At 34.4% G+C, this 17,925-nt stretch overlaps 2 long non-coding RNA genes across 3 annotated transcripts in view; one reads left to right on the top strand and one right to left on the bottom strand.

The window, feature by feature from the left end:
- The window catches only part of LOC135293864 (uncharacterized), a 120,404-nt gene that overhangs the window by 37,244 nt on the left and 65,235 nt on the right, over positions 1 to 17,925 (top strand). The gene's annotated exons all lie outside the window — the stretch shown is intronic.
- On the bottom strand, positions 3,491 to 8,942 carry LOC135295382 (uncharacterized). The gene is made up of 3 exons (XR_010357451.1): positions 8,673 to 8,942; positions 8,520 to 8,592; positions 3,491 to 5,130 (listed from the first exon to the last, which is right to left on the bottom strand). It is a non-coding gene; the product is annotated as an uncharacterized LOC135295382 (long non-coding RNA).

Here is a 17,925-nt window from a genome sequence, read left to right as displayed (position 1 = left end):
CTTTGTTATATCTTCAGAGACATTATCTGTTTCTTCAACTCTTTGGTGAAATCTTAACTGTGGGCCATGCGTGCTCTATTGCAGTCTTGGTCCCTGTTCCTCTGGATGGGGAGAGCTGTTAGTACACATCACAGATCCCACATGCTTGTACATTTATTTGCCCCTTTTAGCTGAATCTAAGGAGAATGTAAGAAGATGCACCCTTGGGTCTCACACTGAAAGGAAATTAGAATGCCTCTAGCCTCAAGAGCTGAAAACCCATACCCAATCCCTTACTTTAATGTCTATGACTCACTTGTTTTTATTTCTGCTCCTTTGAACCACTACAGGAGGAAATGGATTAGTATTGGGAATCCAAAATATGGTGGAGTACCACCTTCACTGAGGAAATACATCCATGGCCAAAAAAAAAAAAAAAAAAAAGAAAAGAAAGGATAACATGCTGTTTCCTGCAGCAATTTGGTAGTTTCTGCAAAAAAAGAAAAAATCTCTTGAGATTATGGGAAAAAAAATAATTGATATTCTTCCCCATCCTGTTTTCATATTTATTCTTTCTGGGGTTCACAGCAGAAGGGTGTATAGGAAAAATATATATTTATTTAGAATGAATTGGAGGGAGCGGCAGAGATCATACCACAGTAACTAACTGTCCATACTCCACTAGGCAGAGTGGCTGGTAAAAGTGAAAATATTTTAGCAATCTGAAATGAATTCCAGAAGTCATATGTCACCTTGCTGGTGTTTGTAGTAGCAGGAAAAGCCATTTTATTTCCTCCCCCTTTATCATAAGAGTAATTTATGAAGCTCTGCAGCTTGTTGTGTTTTGTCACTTTTACTCTTTTCAAGTTTTTTTTCCTTCCTTTGCTTTTCTATATAGGAGTCTGTCACAGGTTGCATAAGGATTAACCCTACTGACTTTAATTAGCTTCTCTATCATATACTTTATTAAACCAAGAATCCAAAGATGGAAATTGTTCAAGCTGTTAGAAATCACTTCACTTTATACTGAAGGCCTGATTTACTTTTCTATTTCTTTCCCTCTTTAAACACACCCCACTGATGAGTATTCTAATCACCAATACCTGTTCTTAGTAAAATATTTTGTTTGAGAGAATCTCACTTCATGGGAACAACATTTTTTCAATAGGTTTTCAACTGAAACAGAATACCTATTTTTTGGAATAGCTGGACAGAAGATGACTAGTACCATGTGAAGAGCTAATGAAAATCTAAAAAGGAAGTTGACAGTCAGTGAAAATGGCAAAATACCTCCTACATACATATAGGAATGATGTTTTAAGATTTTTGTAATCTGATGGAATTCTACACCTCTATCTACATTACTCCAATTGTTTTCTCTTCATACACATTTTGCCTAAAAATTGGAATTTAAAGGATCCCTACAGCTCTTTTTTTCCACCCGTCACAAAAAATAAACAGGGTGTTAAAAAAAATGGTTAAAAAAGTAGATGAGATGTGTTCATTGGTCATACAGATGACAGATAAATATACCAGACAATTAGGGTTTACGTCCAAAAATATCCCAGAAGTGTGGGATGTCAGAGAAACCCACTAAAACTGCTCCATGAGTTTCAGGACAGATATTTGAGAAAAAGTCTAGAAAAACATAAAAGCAACATCCTAAAGAAATAGATAAATAGTATGATAGATAGACAGATAGCTAGACAGTTGTATCATATATAGTAATACAAGAAAAAAATCCAAAAGCATAGGGTATAAAATAAAGAAAATATGGAAATATGAGTTCAATCATATAAGAATTCAACTGCAGTAGTAAATGTAAAATTGTCAGATGTCCCATAAGATGGAGTGTAGCACTCTGATTTGACACAAGTAAGGTGACTGAGTCGGAAAATAGTCAGTGAGATAAAACCAGGATTGATAGAGCACCTATGCATTATTATATTATTTTATTTTTATATCACCTTAGATGACCATGATGATTAGTATTATTGTTTAATTTTGCGCTTGTTTTACCTTGTCCTAGGTAAAAAAAGAAAAAAAAGTTATATTTAAATTAAATTATCTTTATAATCCCAGTTAGTTTACAGACATTTTTGCATTACTTAGAGAAGTATGTATTTCTTAAGGATGATTAAACAAACTGACTTTAATGAATTTACCTCTATCCAAGCAGAGTTGTGTTACAATGATACAAATCTAACGGTAAGAGTATAATCATTAGCAAAAACTTTGGATATTTTTCTAAAGCACAAGCTGAGAAAATAAAAGAGCAATGAATTCCTAAGATCCTATATAGCCTAATACAATAGGATTTGGAGCCATATAGCTGTGCTCTGTATACCAATGAATCTACATAGATCTATTTCTGTGTATGAACTACCACAAGGTTCATGGTTTTGTAAGAGTATTCAGTAGACCAAATCCAAGTGTGCATTCTACACAATGGATTAAATTGTTATTCTGAAAAAGGAACTTTTAAAAAAGTATTGAGATTATTTTTGCCATGAAAATATTTCACCTTTATAAAAACTATTTCAATAGTAGAAAGAGGATAAAAATCAAGGTCTATTTCCCTCACTTTTATTTATAATATATATAGAGACTAGAACTAGAGGAAACTATTTCCTTCCCTTAGCAGATTTCATGATTAAAAATACTTGGCCTTGCAAGGCAAATTGGCATGTATCTTACAACTCAAAGCAGTCTTTTAACACAAATGTAATGCTTGAAAAAAATGGTACAGGTTCCATCTGTGGTTTTGATTTGCTCTCTTCTAAAAAAATCTGTTGTCACTTCAATTTAGAATGTTGCCTTGCAATTTTATCACAAAATATTCACACTAAGCAGTCCTGTGTGTCAGTTAATTTATGCATACAGATGCTAGTGCATACACACACAGACACACATTTTATACACCACACCACATTTACTAGACAGGAATCAGGATTAATTTGTGCAATTATTGATCCCAAAGTGTAGGGTCAGTCTTGTCACATATGGAATTTTACATGCCTTCTTTACTAGTGTCTTTCATAGCCAAAGCATTAATTTTCTATTCAACACTCAGCAATCAGCAGGTTAGGGAAAGATTACCGATAATGTTGTGAAAGTTAATTTTTGATCTTGTGTTTTGAAACTGAACTAATTTTTCTGAAACTTCCAATTATGAGAAAAGCACAACACAGATTTAGTGAGTTCAATGTGTTGATGTATTTGGGATGCATTTAGTATACTATAAATTTCAAATGAATTTGGATTGCTTTGGTGTAGTACCTCTGATACCCTTTTGATGTATTAGATGACCTGCAGAACTGACTTGCAGTTCTCTAGAATGTTTTACAATTACAGCATATCCTCTATTTCAGGCTCAGTGTTCTGGAAGTTGTACAGCATGTGCATGAATGACATGTACACACATTTTTCATAGAGCTTAATAGAGAAAAATATCAAAGCTTCATGTATGCATTCATGTGACAGTCACAATGACCCATAAGCATTTCCCGCCTTGTGGTTTGTCATTGTTTCTGCCCTTCTTTTCAGCTCTCATGAGATTAGATTCCATTTTAATCTCTTCAGTTCATATTTCATAGACTAGATGTTCATTTGCTTAAATTAATATTATGGCAATACAATTTTTTTTTGTTTTCACCAGTAACTGATCTCTATTGCATTATAATTTTTCATTTTCTAAATCCACCTGTTTTATTAGACCTGTTTTATTTATTACCGTGAACCAATTTAGCATCATTTCAGTGGAACAGATTTAATACCAAGAAAAAAATATCTCCAAAGCTGGAAGCCAAAATTTAAGATTTAGACATAAAAATATTACAGCTGGACACCTCCCTCACCCACTAAATTGATAAAGCTGCATTTAAACCTCAGAAACTCTGTACACGACAGATTGTTGCTATGGTAGTAATGCTGTTCTTTCTCATCCAACCTTTCCCTTGAGTGCTAGGTTGCACTTTGTTTGCAGTTTCTTCTATTTTTTTGTCAGTTCTTAGCATTAGGTCACAGTAAAAAAAGGATTTTAATCAGCATTTCCCACTGAATGAAACAGAGATGTATGTATACTATATTGTAATTCTATTAGCAATTAGACTGACAATTAAAATTTCTCCCATTTTTTTCCCCTCAAACATTAAGGCATTTCTCAATTCTCACATTGTATTTTTTCCCCAGAAGACCAGAAATAATTTTTTTTTTCTAGTTTGCAAATCAATCCCAATCTGACAATGCTGTGAAATCGCAAAGCATGCCACAAGTACAGATGAGGACAGCTATTGCAGAATGATGTAATCACAGACATCACCTTCCCATCTCTTTTCCTTTTTCTTCTATAATTTGAGTACAGAAGCCTCTTCCTTAAGCAACAGACACATACTATTTAAGTGCTTTTAAATATAGGTATATTGCTTAGGTGTCTACCCTCACTGGGTGCTTTCCAGATAAACAGAAATCTTCATGATGGGTAGTCCCAAAGGTGCAATAGGCCACAATTGCTATCCACAGCAGGACATGAGTTTTCGCTTTCTGAGAATTGATCACCATGATCTTTAGTGGTCAAAGTAAAGGAATCCAAGAGAAGTGAATTTTAGTGGGTTTTTTATAGAAAATCAGCATGGTATTAAATGAGCATCCATATTACACAATAACTCTTTCTAAATTAAATTGGAGAGTACCTTAAAGATACATTCCCTTTCATACAATAAATAGGTTATTAATAAACTTTTTTTAATATATCCATTAAAGAAATAAAATGACACAAAACTGTCCCTCAGGCTATGTGTACATAACCATCTGCATGGTTTTTTCACACTGATTAGTTGTAAGCCATTATATGAAAAGCCTGATATGACAAAAAATGTGTTCTTGAAGTTTCAATGTATGTCAAGTACCCATCCATATGTTGTCAAACCTTCATGAGCATCATAGTGATGCCCTCAGCTATCTGAAAATCTCAAAATCCGAAATTTGTCTTTTGCTGATTTTTTTACATTTGTTGTGAACTGCTTTTAAATTTTCCAGATTTCATCAAGAATAACGTTTTCTTTTTCTTCATTGAAATTTGAAACTAATAAAGGAAATCAGGTGATATTCTGCTTCTTTCACTTCCCATGATTTAGGTCCAGATCCAACCACCTGGGAATAATGATTTATTGTTTTCCTGTTAGTGCAAAGATTAATATCAGTTACTAAATTATTAACTTAATTAAATCATTGGCTGCCTATAGGTCTGGATATACTGTACTATGTATTTTGCACACTGCATGCCTTTAATTATCTTCTAAAAAGTTACTTTAGGAAAACCCTCCCCCTATGTAGCTGACAATTTTTTTTTCTACTGAAATGGCATAAAAATTAAAATATTTAAATATGTTTTTACCTAGTTTAGTAGACTTTTTGTAGTGATTTTAGGTTTTTTATAGCTTTCATATGACCCCCCCCCAACTTTTTAAATTTAGGAAATTTGCTGTAACTGTCTGCAAGCAAAGAAAGCAACCAACAAAAACTCATGACTGTAGACGAACACAATAATTCTTCCTATTTTTCCAGATACAAAATGTAGAATATACAGAAAAGTCTCCTTCATTCATAAATTATACTTTTAGTTTGTTTCCATTCATTTTTCATATCAATACATTTATTCTATTTAAAGCAATTTTATAAGATAGCTGTCTGCTACTTCTAACATAGGACAAGAAAATGTCAAAATTACTTTCAGTTCATCATTCTTTAACAATGGTAGCACGTCTTTTAATGAATTAATTATTACCCTAAAGACACTTAAAATGGGTACCACTTATACAGTTCTATCTTCTTTACACAGTCTTCTTGCATGCTTGAGTCATATTATATTATTCAGATGAAGAAAAGGTGCTTTTTTGCCATTTCTCCTTTCTAAATTATTGTTTTTGTATATGAGAACTTTAAACATTTTGGAATAGCAGTCTTCTTGGGTGTATTCTAACTGTATTTTTTTTTGATGGAAAATGCAGTGTTTTTTGTACTTCTGTTGTTTCTATGAAGTCATCAGTGTAACCAAGACATCAAATTAAATTAACAATTTATAGTTCAATGAACAATATGAATTATAAAACCAAGTTTACATTTGGAAAGACAGTGAAGTCATTATTTTAAAAATAATATTATTTTCAGTTTATGCTATTTTAGTGGAACTACTATATTGTCTCCTAGAAACAAAGCTCAAAACACTGAAATATCTTGCAAACATTTTGTTGATTTCAGTAATAATAAATAATTTAAAAAATTCCATGTGAGTGTTTTTTTGCTTTCTGCTCCCTAGAATTTTGACACAAACTTTTAAAAGGATCATTCTTCAAATGTGTTGTTTTTTACATTTTTACTCCTATATGAGTGTTTCTTTGAAAATGATGACTGTTTCAACAATGTATATACATTTACAGAGGCTTTTTTTATTCCTCTGGACAATGACTCTTTCATATAATTCATCAAGGATTCTTGGGAGTGCTATTAAAGACTTCTGCTGATTTTGATCAGTCATTTAAATATATTAAAAAGAAAAATAACTGGGTTTTTTCACTAATTTTTTGTAAATGACTACAAGCTTTCTCCTGTTGAAGTAAATGCTAAAGTCCCTTCTGAATTTCTGAAACCCTTCCTCTATCATACATAATTTAACTTAATATGATGGGCTGATTGAGACAAATTTCATGTTACACAACAAAATGTACTCCCCACATCATTCTACACAGTCACTCTTCCCATTGTAAATATGACATTTCATTATATCCTTAGTATATTTTAGGATGAGGCTCTCAGTCTTCACTCTTTTATGGGTGTGCTCCAGAGTTTCATAGTAATGTTTTAATTTCTTGTATTTTATGAATAATTCAAACTTGTTCAAATGGAGATAGAGATAAAGCAAATTTCAGAAAGCAAAACATAGGGGAACTTTAAGAGGGGAATCCAAGGATATCCTACTTTAAACTATCATTGTATAGGCTGACTATCACATACCCATTAATCATTTATTATCAGATTTCCATCTCAAATGTCCATCTTGTACTGGCAGTGTCAAATTTACATCACATGTATGGATAAATTAAAACATACTTTGAGGCCCATATTTGCCTTCAATTTAAGCAGTAACAGTCCCATCTCCTATCTCCTGATTCTGTTACAAATTAGATCAGGAAATAGTGGATCTGTTTCTTATGACAACTTTTATTCTTACATTATTGAAAGACTAAAGTATCAATTCTTTTTGAACATTGGGCTATGACCAAGTCAGTTCTTACTCAGGGCAAATTACAAAGAATAATAATTATAACTGCTTTTCAATACACAACATGTTACCCAAATCCTATATCAGGCATTCTTATCAACATTTCCCATTGATACATTCTTTTAATAGCCTTTTGATCAGTGGTCTGTTGACTTTGGTTTTGTTTGCTTGTTTGCTTTTTTTTTTTTTACTTTCAGAATGTTTACTATTCATCCATTTAAATATAAATTTAAAAAAATCATCAAGATAACCATACAAATTTATTTGCATGTCTAGTGTATCTGAATTATTAATGCCTTTTTTACTCCTTATTATCTAGTATCTCTACTAGTATTACTACTTCACTTCCTCTGAACATGTACTAAGAAATTTATGATTATTGACCTTGCTTCTGCTGCCCACAGAATTTTTCCCCCCACTGATATTTTTTGCTGCCCTCATCTATAATTTAAGTTACACCTACAGAAAAAAAATATTGAATTAGGAAATCGCAGAAAAAAAGTCTTTCTGAAGGGTTCTACTGAAAATAGTCCCCTCTTTGAATCTCCTGCTCAAAACCCAGCTAACCTTAAGATTAGATCAGATTATTCAAAGTCTTATCTAGCTGCACACTGAAGACCTCCAAAGATGAAAATTCCACAGTATCCATAGACAAACCACTCCACTGCTTAACCTTTCATATTGTGTTTTTTTTTTTGCTGTTCTGCCCCCACCCTTTTATTTTATAAGAATTTCTCTTTGTATACCTTGTGGTCTCTCTCCCTCATTCTTTCACTGTGCACTCTCCATATCAGCCCAAAACTCTTTTCTGTATTCTCTAAGCAGTACATGAATACTATTAAATCACCCTCTAAATATCTCTTCCTCAAGCTGTTCAGCCCACACTCATGTCATGTGCTTTTTAGTGGCCCTTCACTGTGCTACCTCCAGTTTCTCACATCTTTGATGCTTTAAACCTGACACAAAACAAAAATGCATTTCTTCTTTGCTTTGTTTGGTTTTCTGTTTATATTTTCCAGTTCAAATTCAGTTTACACCTTTAATTCATCTTTTCTTAAAATGTTTTTGTATGCTTTTCAGTATTTCCTGTCACCACCTTGACAGAAAAAGTGTTATAAACATACAAGCTTGATCAATCATATCTTAGAATCATGGCTTGTATAGGAAGGGACTTAGAAAGAGCATCTAGTCCAACCCTTTCTGCCTTGGGCAGGGACACCTTCTACCCAACCAGGTTGCTCAAAGCTTGATCCTGCCTTACCTTGAACAACTCCAGTGATGGGGCATCTACAGCTTCTCCAGGCAATTTGTTCCACTGTCACACCATACTCTTTCTGTAAAAAAATTCTTCTATGTAACCAATCAAAATCTAACTTCTTTCAGTTTAAATTACCTTGTCCTGTCAGTACTGAACTTAGTAAAAAATTCTTTCTGAGTTTTTCTTATAAATTCTCTTCCAGTAGTGAAAGACTTCAATGAGGTCTCCCAGGATCTTTCTCCAGGGTAAATATCCCCAACTCTCTCAGCCTTTCTTCCTAAGATAGATGCTCCAGCCCTCTGATGATATTTGTTGCCCTTTCAACCTTCTTTAACAAGATCATATATTTTTTGTACTGGGGGCCCCACAGCTGAATGCAGTCTTGTGGGTGGGGTCTCATCAGGCTGGAGCAGAGCAGGAGAGTAACCTCAAACTGCTGCCCACACTTCTGATTAGCCTTGGGTAGGATTGCCAGGGCTTCTGGGAATGAAAAGGTGTTATGCAATAGTTACTGTTTGGGAAAAAAAACCCAAAAAACCAAAAAAACCCCACCCCCCCCAAAAAAAAAAACCAACAAAACAAAACAAAACAAAAAAAAAACCAAACAAACAAAAAAAAAACCCCAAACCAAAAACAACAACAACAACAAAACCAAAAAAAAAAAAAAAACAACAACAACAAAAAAAACCACACACACAAAAGAAACCACCCCAAAAATACCAAAGGGGGTGGGGGGTAATGTAATATACAACTTAGACTTATCAAAAGAATTTTTAATGACAGGACATCATTCCAAATTTGGTATGATAGGCTGACTAGGTGGTTTAAAGCAAAAACTCCTTGGGGAGAAAAAAGGGGAATTAAGGCCAATCCAAAAAGCAACGTGGACTCAAATCTGGAAATTCTTTTCTGATTCTTCAAATTCTACTTTCCTAGATTCTAAGTTTTAACAACAAGGTCTTCCAAACTAGCAATTACGCCAATATGTGAAATAGAAGTTTGAAGTTTTGCAATTCTTTAGTTGGAAAGTGTCTGGCATATTGGCATATTCTTATACTTTAACCAAAACATGGTCTAATTCCTCAGCAGGAGATATCAGGTAACAGATAAGCAGCAGAAACTTCAGACTCTTTCCAATTTCTTCCCTGACAGCTGTATTTCAGAAGGCAAATAGCAAGCACATGTAATTCTTGAAAGAACTCTCTATCCACTGTTTTTTGTTATGGGGGTCTGAACATAGTTGTACTGTTGCCTTACCTGAAATAGTCTGTGAGCAGTACCTGGAAAAGTCTCTGACTGCTCTCTTTTGATTTCTATCTCTGTAGGTATCTCTGAATAATTTTGCTTGTATTTATATCTGAGCCTCAGACATGACCTCAGGAAATGCCATAAACAATAAAATAATATTTTAAGAGGTATAAAGAAAACTGCATTTTGACATAATTGTGAGTCCTCATGCAATATTTTTATCCCTTCATCATCTTCATTTATTTTTCTTGCTTTTAGACAGAAGCTATCACTAGCACAAGCCTTTCTTCTCAGGTGTTACATGTCCCTGACATGTGCTAACCTCTTTCAAGGGTGCATTTCTCACCCACTCACCCTACCAACTCCTGGCTGCTCCTGGGGCTCAGTAGGAGTGGTGAAAGTATCCCCAAGAGTTCCATAACACAAAGAGTTATTGTTCCTCCCACCCCACAGTCTCTCAGCCTACTGTCCCTGAGTAAGCAGCAGCCCCATCTTGAGGGGCAACAGTCACATGAGAACTGGGGGAACCAGTCCCAGCCATCTAAAGCCACCTTCAACTGGCCAAGTCTGCCCCACAAAACTGAGAGTTGCTTCTTCTCCTTCTGCTAGGGCTGTTCTGGTGCTAGGTACTACCAGGGACAGGGGATGGTATAAATAAGTCCAAGCATATCTATATACATGAAATATGCTTCAAGATAGAAGAACAATTTTAATGCCACATTGTCTTAATTAGAAGCTACACACAGGGTGAAGTGCTGAAGTCTGGATCAGCTCTAGGACTTGTCAGTTTAAGATTTTTAAGAACCTCTAGCAGAAAGACAGTAATGCTTATTTCAGAGAGCATTACATGTGGCATGTTGTAATCCCACATGAGACTTGCCAAAAGCGTATCACTTTTGCTATTAAATTTCAGGTATAATATCTCCATTGTGCAAAGGGCCTAGGCATAGAATTGAGTCCACCAGACTGGGTTATACTCCTGTAATTAAAGTGCACTATTTATTTCAGTATGTAAAATAGAACAAGCTTTCAGCTTGCCTTCTGCTTAATTTTGTGGAGCAAGGTGAGGGAAGGCATTTGGAACCACGAGAATGGCAGTGTTTTTAATTTTGAAATATTCATCCTGAGTTTCCCAAAATGGGGGGAGTGTATAGATAATCAGTTTCTTATCAAACCATGGACTTATTTTCCGTCAGTTCTGCCTTTGAGAAATCATAAACCTTTAAGGTTTATATGCAGAAACACAATTTTCATAAAACAACTTTAATTGAAGCAAATTGCATCATTAGTCTACATTTATAACCATAATACTCGACAATGAAATAATTACCTTTATGTGAAGGTTCTAAATAATGCTATTGCCCTAATTATGTCAAAGCATCTTTGTGAGTAGTATTTTAGAAAATAAAGTAAATAATTTTTCCAAAAAGCCATGTTTTAATGGCATCAGAAAATGAGCTTTAAATGCAACATCTGAGGCTTCAGAAGCTGCAATTTGTATTAATACTAATAGCTCTTATGCAGGTAGAAAGAAACTAACGGAACATTAAATATTCAAAAGTGTTACTACATTTTTGAGAGAAAAGCAGATTTTGCTCTAGTGTTTGTTGTATGCCTTTGTTTCTGGATCTTAAACTATTCAGTGTACTTGTTTGTTTTTGTTTAATTGTATTTTCTTAGTATGCAAAAAGTAATATTTTAAAATAAACATTCCATGGCTGAATTCTTAGCAGTTATAAAGCATGTCAGCATGAACATTTTTTATCCTTGTATAATCTACTAAAGTGAAAGGGGAAAATGTTTTGATTTGATACAAGTAAAAGGTAATCAAAACATTTTTGATTATTTTGTCATTTTTTATTTCTAAGGATCTCTTTGGACACTTTTACTCAAGGAAGACAGTAAACTAAGTGGGAGCCCCCTGTAGCTGATATCCAGAACCTGAAAACTTTCTTTCGACAAGACTTTTGTGGGTGCTCACAGTGGTATATGGAGTACACTCTTGAAACTCAACTACAAATAAAGCTAAGGAGGGCAAAATTTTACTGACATTATGTGGCCAACAATCTACTGGAGAAATATGTTGAATGGAAAATAAATTAAGGTGATTCAGTTTATTCGTCATCTTGAAAAATAAAAATGACAAATAAAATATCCACACTAGTGAGTTTTGGGGGGAAAGGACCTCACTAGAAGGCCTACATGCTTTCTACTGAAATGAAATAACTTTACAGCAAAATACAGAAACAAAAGAAATAGATAAAAGACATAATCTAATACTTATGTTATAACACTTCAGTGGAAGAGGAAGACTTTGACTTCCCCAGTAGATTTCTTATGGTTATTTTGCAGGGTTGATTCCTCTTTAATTTTTATTTTAATCCAGTTATTGCTTTATGTAAAGTGCATTAATATTCTGAACAATGTGATACTCAGCATCTGAAAACAGTTTTTCTCTTGTTATGACATTGTGAACACAATGCCTACAAGCTCAAGAATCCTCTCAGCAATTAAAAACTGTGAAGGTTAATATCCTGCTGCTTTCATATTGAAATGAATATCTCAATGAAATAGAGAAAAGAATTTTAATGTAAATAATTTTTTTTTTTTTAGTTAATGGATTGGTAGGTCACATACCACTGGAATAACTATGCAAGCAGTGACCAAATTAAAACCTAGAAAGCTCTCATTGTGGTTGTTATACAGAGGAACTAATATTGATGGTTCAAGGAATTTTAGCAACAAAATTTTCTTTTTCTTTTAAAAATAGACAAAAATGAAACAAGAAAAAAAGCTAGAAGAGAATATCCTCATTCTTCCCCTGCTGTTAAGTACTTCAACATTGAAATCTGCTGACAAGCAGACGACTTTAAAATATTAAATTGCATGTAGGTAAATTATGTGTGTAAAGTCATAATTTGTGAAAATTTTATTAGTTTTATATTCTAAGAAATATTATATGTAATGCAAAATAGAATAAAATTTTACCTAAATATCCCACAATTTGTCTAGAAATTCACTATTGAATTAACTAATAAAAAAATATGTGTGGACCTGAGAACAGTAATTATTAATGAATATCCATGTATGTAAAAAGATCTCACATCTATGGTTCATCTAAAAAAAGAAAACCTAAAACAACCAACCAAAACTGACAAAACCCACAAAAACAAAGCAAGCAAACAAAAAGTCACCAAACCAAAACCTGGTTAAGAAAAGCTATTTCTTCTTCATAACAGCTTCAAAAAACATCTGGATTTTAAAGAAAAAAAAAAAGACTTTCAGATTTTTAATGAGACATCTAATAGAAAACCAAGAATCAGCATTTGAATTAATCATATGGCCCATATTTGGAGTAGGAGGGCCTCTAGAAAAACCTCTGTTATTCATTTTTTTTGTCAAAAGGTTTGACAGGTAGGTACAGGAGAAATGTTAGAAGCTTTTGAAGTAGAATCTTTAGATAGAAAAATAAAAATTTGTTCTTAAGTGAATTTTTTCTTCTGAACAAAATAATTGAGTTTTTTAGTAGCAGGTGCTGCAAAGGTGTCCTGTGTGTGAAAATGTGGTGGGCTTCCCAGTGTCAGGAAGACCTGGCTCCAGCTGGCTCCACATTGGACCCACTGCAGAACCCTGGTGGCCCCTCTGTGTCAACATGTGGTTGACCTGTGGCCCCTCTGTGTCAACATGCTTACGAAAGGAAAAAGAATCCTGTATAGGCAGAAAAGAAAAGAAGGGGAGCACCAGGGGTGGCAAGGCAGAGGAGAAGAAGAAGAGAGGAGAGGAGGAGAAGGAAGAGAGGACCCCAGCTGGAGCAGGTGGTTATTTTCTGAAAGAACTATAGACTGTGGGAGAACACAGTCGAGAGTAGATTTTTCTTTTTGCCCAGAAGGACTGATTGTAGCCCATGGAAATGTCTTGTTTTACTGTTTGTCTTGCTTTCTCCCCATCCAAAGCTATTTTAAATGGCAATAAAATAAATCAATTTCTCCAAGTATTTGGTAAACAGTCTCCAGTCTTCATTTGGGCCCAGAAGATTTTTCAGTCCTATTTTCTGTCCTAATCTCCCTAAAGAAGGAGAGTGAACGGGTTGTGTTTGGCTGTTAGCCAGGGCTAGCCCACAAAAACAGTACAAATATTCTACTGACATAATTGTACAAGACAGGCCTGAACTTCTGCAGAACCAGTCACCACTGAGATAAACACTGTTTAACCAAAAGATGGAAGTATTTCTCTCAGAATTAGTAAGAATATTACAATGTTTTACATTTTGCCTTATGAGGACTCTGACTTTGATATATAACCCAAGTTCTGGAAACAGCAGAATTGAAAATACTTGCAGTGAATTATCGCCAATGACTGGCTTATTTCCAAAGAATGCATTACCGCTAAAGTGATTTATCAAAGTCTTTTATTACAACTACCTATCATTCACTTTTAAACTTGTAGCCAAAGATAGTTGTCACTGCCTCCTTCAAACACACTCACAAACACGTTATTGTAGCCTCCTTCTCTTGTTGCTGTACTGTTTGTTTTTCTTCAGTGTTATACGAGATATCTGTACAGAGGTCAAAAATGTAATAAATAATTAAGGGTTCTTTCATACGGTTTTGGATAACCCAAAGAGTCTAGAATGATAATCATAATCTTTGCATATGCATTTAAATTTATCTCTGGTATTTCTTTTAGTTTTGAGAAAGTAAGTGTAAGTTTTCCTGTCTTATATTACTGGGTTGTCAGTAATATTAAACTTAACCATTTAGAGGGATTTTGAATTCCACACCACAACAAACACTCCTCACTACACTCTAAATGCAAGAAAGTAGAGTTACTTCTTAGATAGTGTTTCCTTTTAGGTGAAGTCACAAAAAACTGTAGTGAAGACCTGTATCTCCACATCACATAAAGCTGTCCTCATATTTCCAACAAAACTCCAAAAAGAGACATATACAAGAGACTGAGGAATTGCCAGGATGTTAAATATTTTAAATCTCTTGTATCTGGAGAGTACAACAGTAATGCAATTCTGACTTCAGATTTGCTGTTCAAGACCTGTCATTAATTTTTAGGTTTCACTCTGCTATAAGGAAGCATGGGAGTGGTGATTTGCTTTGAATTTATACTTCAATTTTTTTTTTTTTTTTTTCAAAAATAAAGATGAAATCTGCAGTATTTATAATTTTGGGACCATGAGAATGACTTTAGTTCACACTCTACACACACCAAAAGGAACAGGTTGAACTGTCAGTGGATAAATATTGATTTTTGCTACAATTATATTACTGACTTCAGTTAATATGAAAGCAGTTAAAATTCAGGAATATTTTATACATATTAATAATCCATTTCTATGGCATAAAAAAGGATTAAATTAGTTAAATTCTATGTGTTTTCTTGAATGAAAAATCTGCCAAGCTGGACCAAAGGGAAAATTATACATTTAACTGCTTATATGTAAACTATAATTTGTGATGAAATTTGAAAGTTTCTGACATAGTAGCCCGTAGAATTTGAACAAATTACAGAGGCTGCAAACACTGCTATTCATTAAGTCCCACTGGTGAATTCACAGACTTATTCACATATCCAATTGTACTGTTTTCAAAGCTGATGGTTCATATTGGGTTTTCTTAGTGGAAAAAAAATTTAGATGTTAACCACCAGAAAAAAGTTAAATAACAGGAAACTGATTAAAAAATGCCTCAGAAATAAATATTTGCCTGTAAATGTTAAAGCATTTTCACATCTGTCACAGTGTTTTAGAAGAGATAAAATGGTCTGGTTAAATAATGTCAGCTATATTCAAGAACGACTCTGTGAGAGGAGTAATGAGAAAAAGGCATCTGAGGATAGTAAAGAACTGTATTTGAAGTTAAAACTGTCAAGTCTAAGTGTTTATAAATTCATATTTAGGCATCAGATATGAGGAACCACATCTTTATACTGTTCATCAACTAGAAGCTCCCATGCAGGTAATTAAAAGGCCAAACTTTAAAAAAAAGTACCACACAAAGCAAATATTCTTGAGACCTCACAGGAATTTGTAGTGAGAGAGAGTTGATTTTTCTTTAAAGTAGGTACTCTTCTATTTTGCCTTTCACTAAACAGTACTGAGTTGAGCTGGAGATGAGCTAGACATAACTTTACATATTATGATGATTTAGGAGATGTCTCATGTTTGTATGTCCAGAGAACTTCCTGAATCAATGGCACACAAAGCCCTGCTTTCTCTAGGGCACAAGGGATAGATATAAACAGTCCAGCCCAGACTCAGTAAGCGAGGTAAAGAGAGCAATCAAATGTGTCAAAGAAACATGATTCATAATGATGACGGGAATTAAAAACACAGGTAATCTTGAGAGTGTAGCACGGCTGTGAGATTTATTACACTACTGCCTAAATAATAAGTTCAGATACAATGCCATGTCCCTATAGAGATGCTGCATTTAATTGGGAAATTAGCTTTGTCAGCATTACTAAGAAATCTTCATAAGAGGCCATAACATTTTAATATGATTTTAAGATCTGATAGCTACATTAATTAACTTGGATTTGGAAAAAAAAAAAATATTTCAAATCTCCACAATGTGTATCTGAAGACAATTTGAACATGAAAAAATATCATACTTGCAATATCAGCAGGATTAAAATATTTTTTTGGGAAGGGAACTGAGTTTGTGGGTTAGAAATGTTACTTTCCAGTTTAATGCTCTCACTGAGATTCTCCAAACCATGCTGCTGCTCTCTTGCTCCACCTCCTCCCCCCCCCGCCCCCCCCCCCCACCCCGCCCCTTCCCTCTAAAGTGGGCTGGAGAGGAGAACTGGAGGCAGAAAAGGTAAAGATCTGGAGCTGAGATAAAAAAGATGTACTGGAAACAGCAACAGAATCAGGAAATAAAGAGTATTAGCAACAATATTAAAAAGAACAAAAGTGTACAAAAGGGAGACTGTGATTCACATGCCAAATGCTTTCCACAGTGTCCCACCTGACCACAGCCACATCACCACAACTGGTCGTCCAGCTTGGAACTGGCGTTACCCCACCACTCCCTCTGCCACATTTATTTGGCCATATGGAAACCCTTTTCCCCAGAGGGGACTCACTTCCCTCTTGTCCCTGGCAAAGATGTGAGATGACATAGAATAACCTCTTGGTCCTAGCTATTTTCATGAGAAAAGTAGCTTTTTTGTGATTACCGTTGTGTAACAACTTCTGCAGCTGAATACCCACTCAGAATTTTGCTATTTACCCTCTTCAACAGGACAGAGTGTGAAATTGGAAGAAAAAAGTAATGGGTCAAAATAAACATAGGCAGACTACTTACCATTTACCATAAAAGACAAAACTAACTCAGCTTGGGGAAAATGTATGGAATGTATTGTCAAATAAAGTAGATTCAGGTAATTGGAAACAAAGAAAAATTATTTAAAAAAAAACAAACCAACCCACTTCTCCTCTAACCCTGCTTTTTCAGACTAAACTTCACTATTGCTCTCCTGACTTTTCTATGCAGCTCCCCAGAGTGGTCAGGGTGGGATGGGCAACTAAGTGTTGTGAGTCCATATCAGCTCCTCTCTGCACCTCCTTCCTCACAATTTTCTCCTTCTTCAGCATGGCTTTTTCCACAGGCTGAAGTCCACTGTAGATGTATTAGGAACTGTCTGTTCTTGGCATTGGGCTGCTCCAACCTCTTCCTATAAAGGCCACCCCAAAACTTTGACATGTACAGCAAATATAAGGACAAAGCAGAGCAGGGAGAACTCACTTCAATGCCTAAATAAGAACCACTTGTGTTATTTCTGAGTTTTTAAGTAGAAAATCAAAATGACACTGTCATTCTGATATAAGAATAGTTTTCACCAAGTTTCATTAACAACACATATATGTACAAACATGTTATCCAAAACAGTCCTAATTTATTGAAAGATAAACTAGGTCCTTTTTGGCAGTGTAGCACCTTACATGAAGAGAAAAGACAACACATCTTTTTGCTTTCAAAAAAATATTCTTCATTTATTTGCATCTACTCCAGAGGACTTCACTATATGAATTTCATCCTCTGGATGGGAATTGACAAATAAGCAGATATAAATTATAGTACATCTGAATTTTCTTACCTGTCAATCCTAGAATGTCATCAAAGACTCTACAATTGAAGTACAC

Source organism: Passer domesticus, chromosome 2 (genome assembly GCF_036417665.1).
Source record: "Passer domesticus isolate bPasDom1 chromosome 2, bPasDom1.hap1, whole genome shotgun sequence".
Lineage (NCBI taxonomy): Eukaryota > Metazoa > Chordata > Aves > Passeriformes > Passeridae > Passer > Passer domesticus.
Note: the sequence above shows the minus strand (reverse complement) of the source record. Positions and strands in the feature narration are given on the sequence as shown.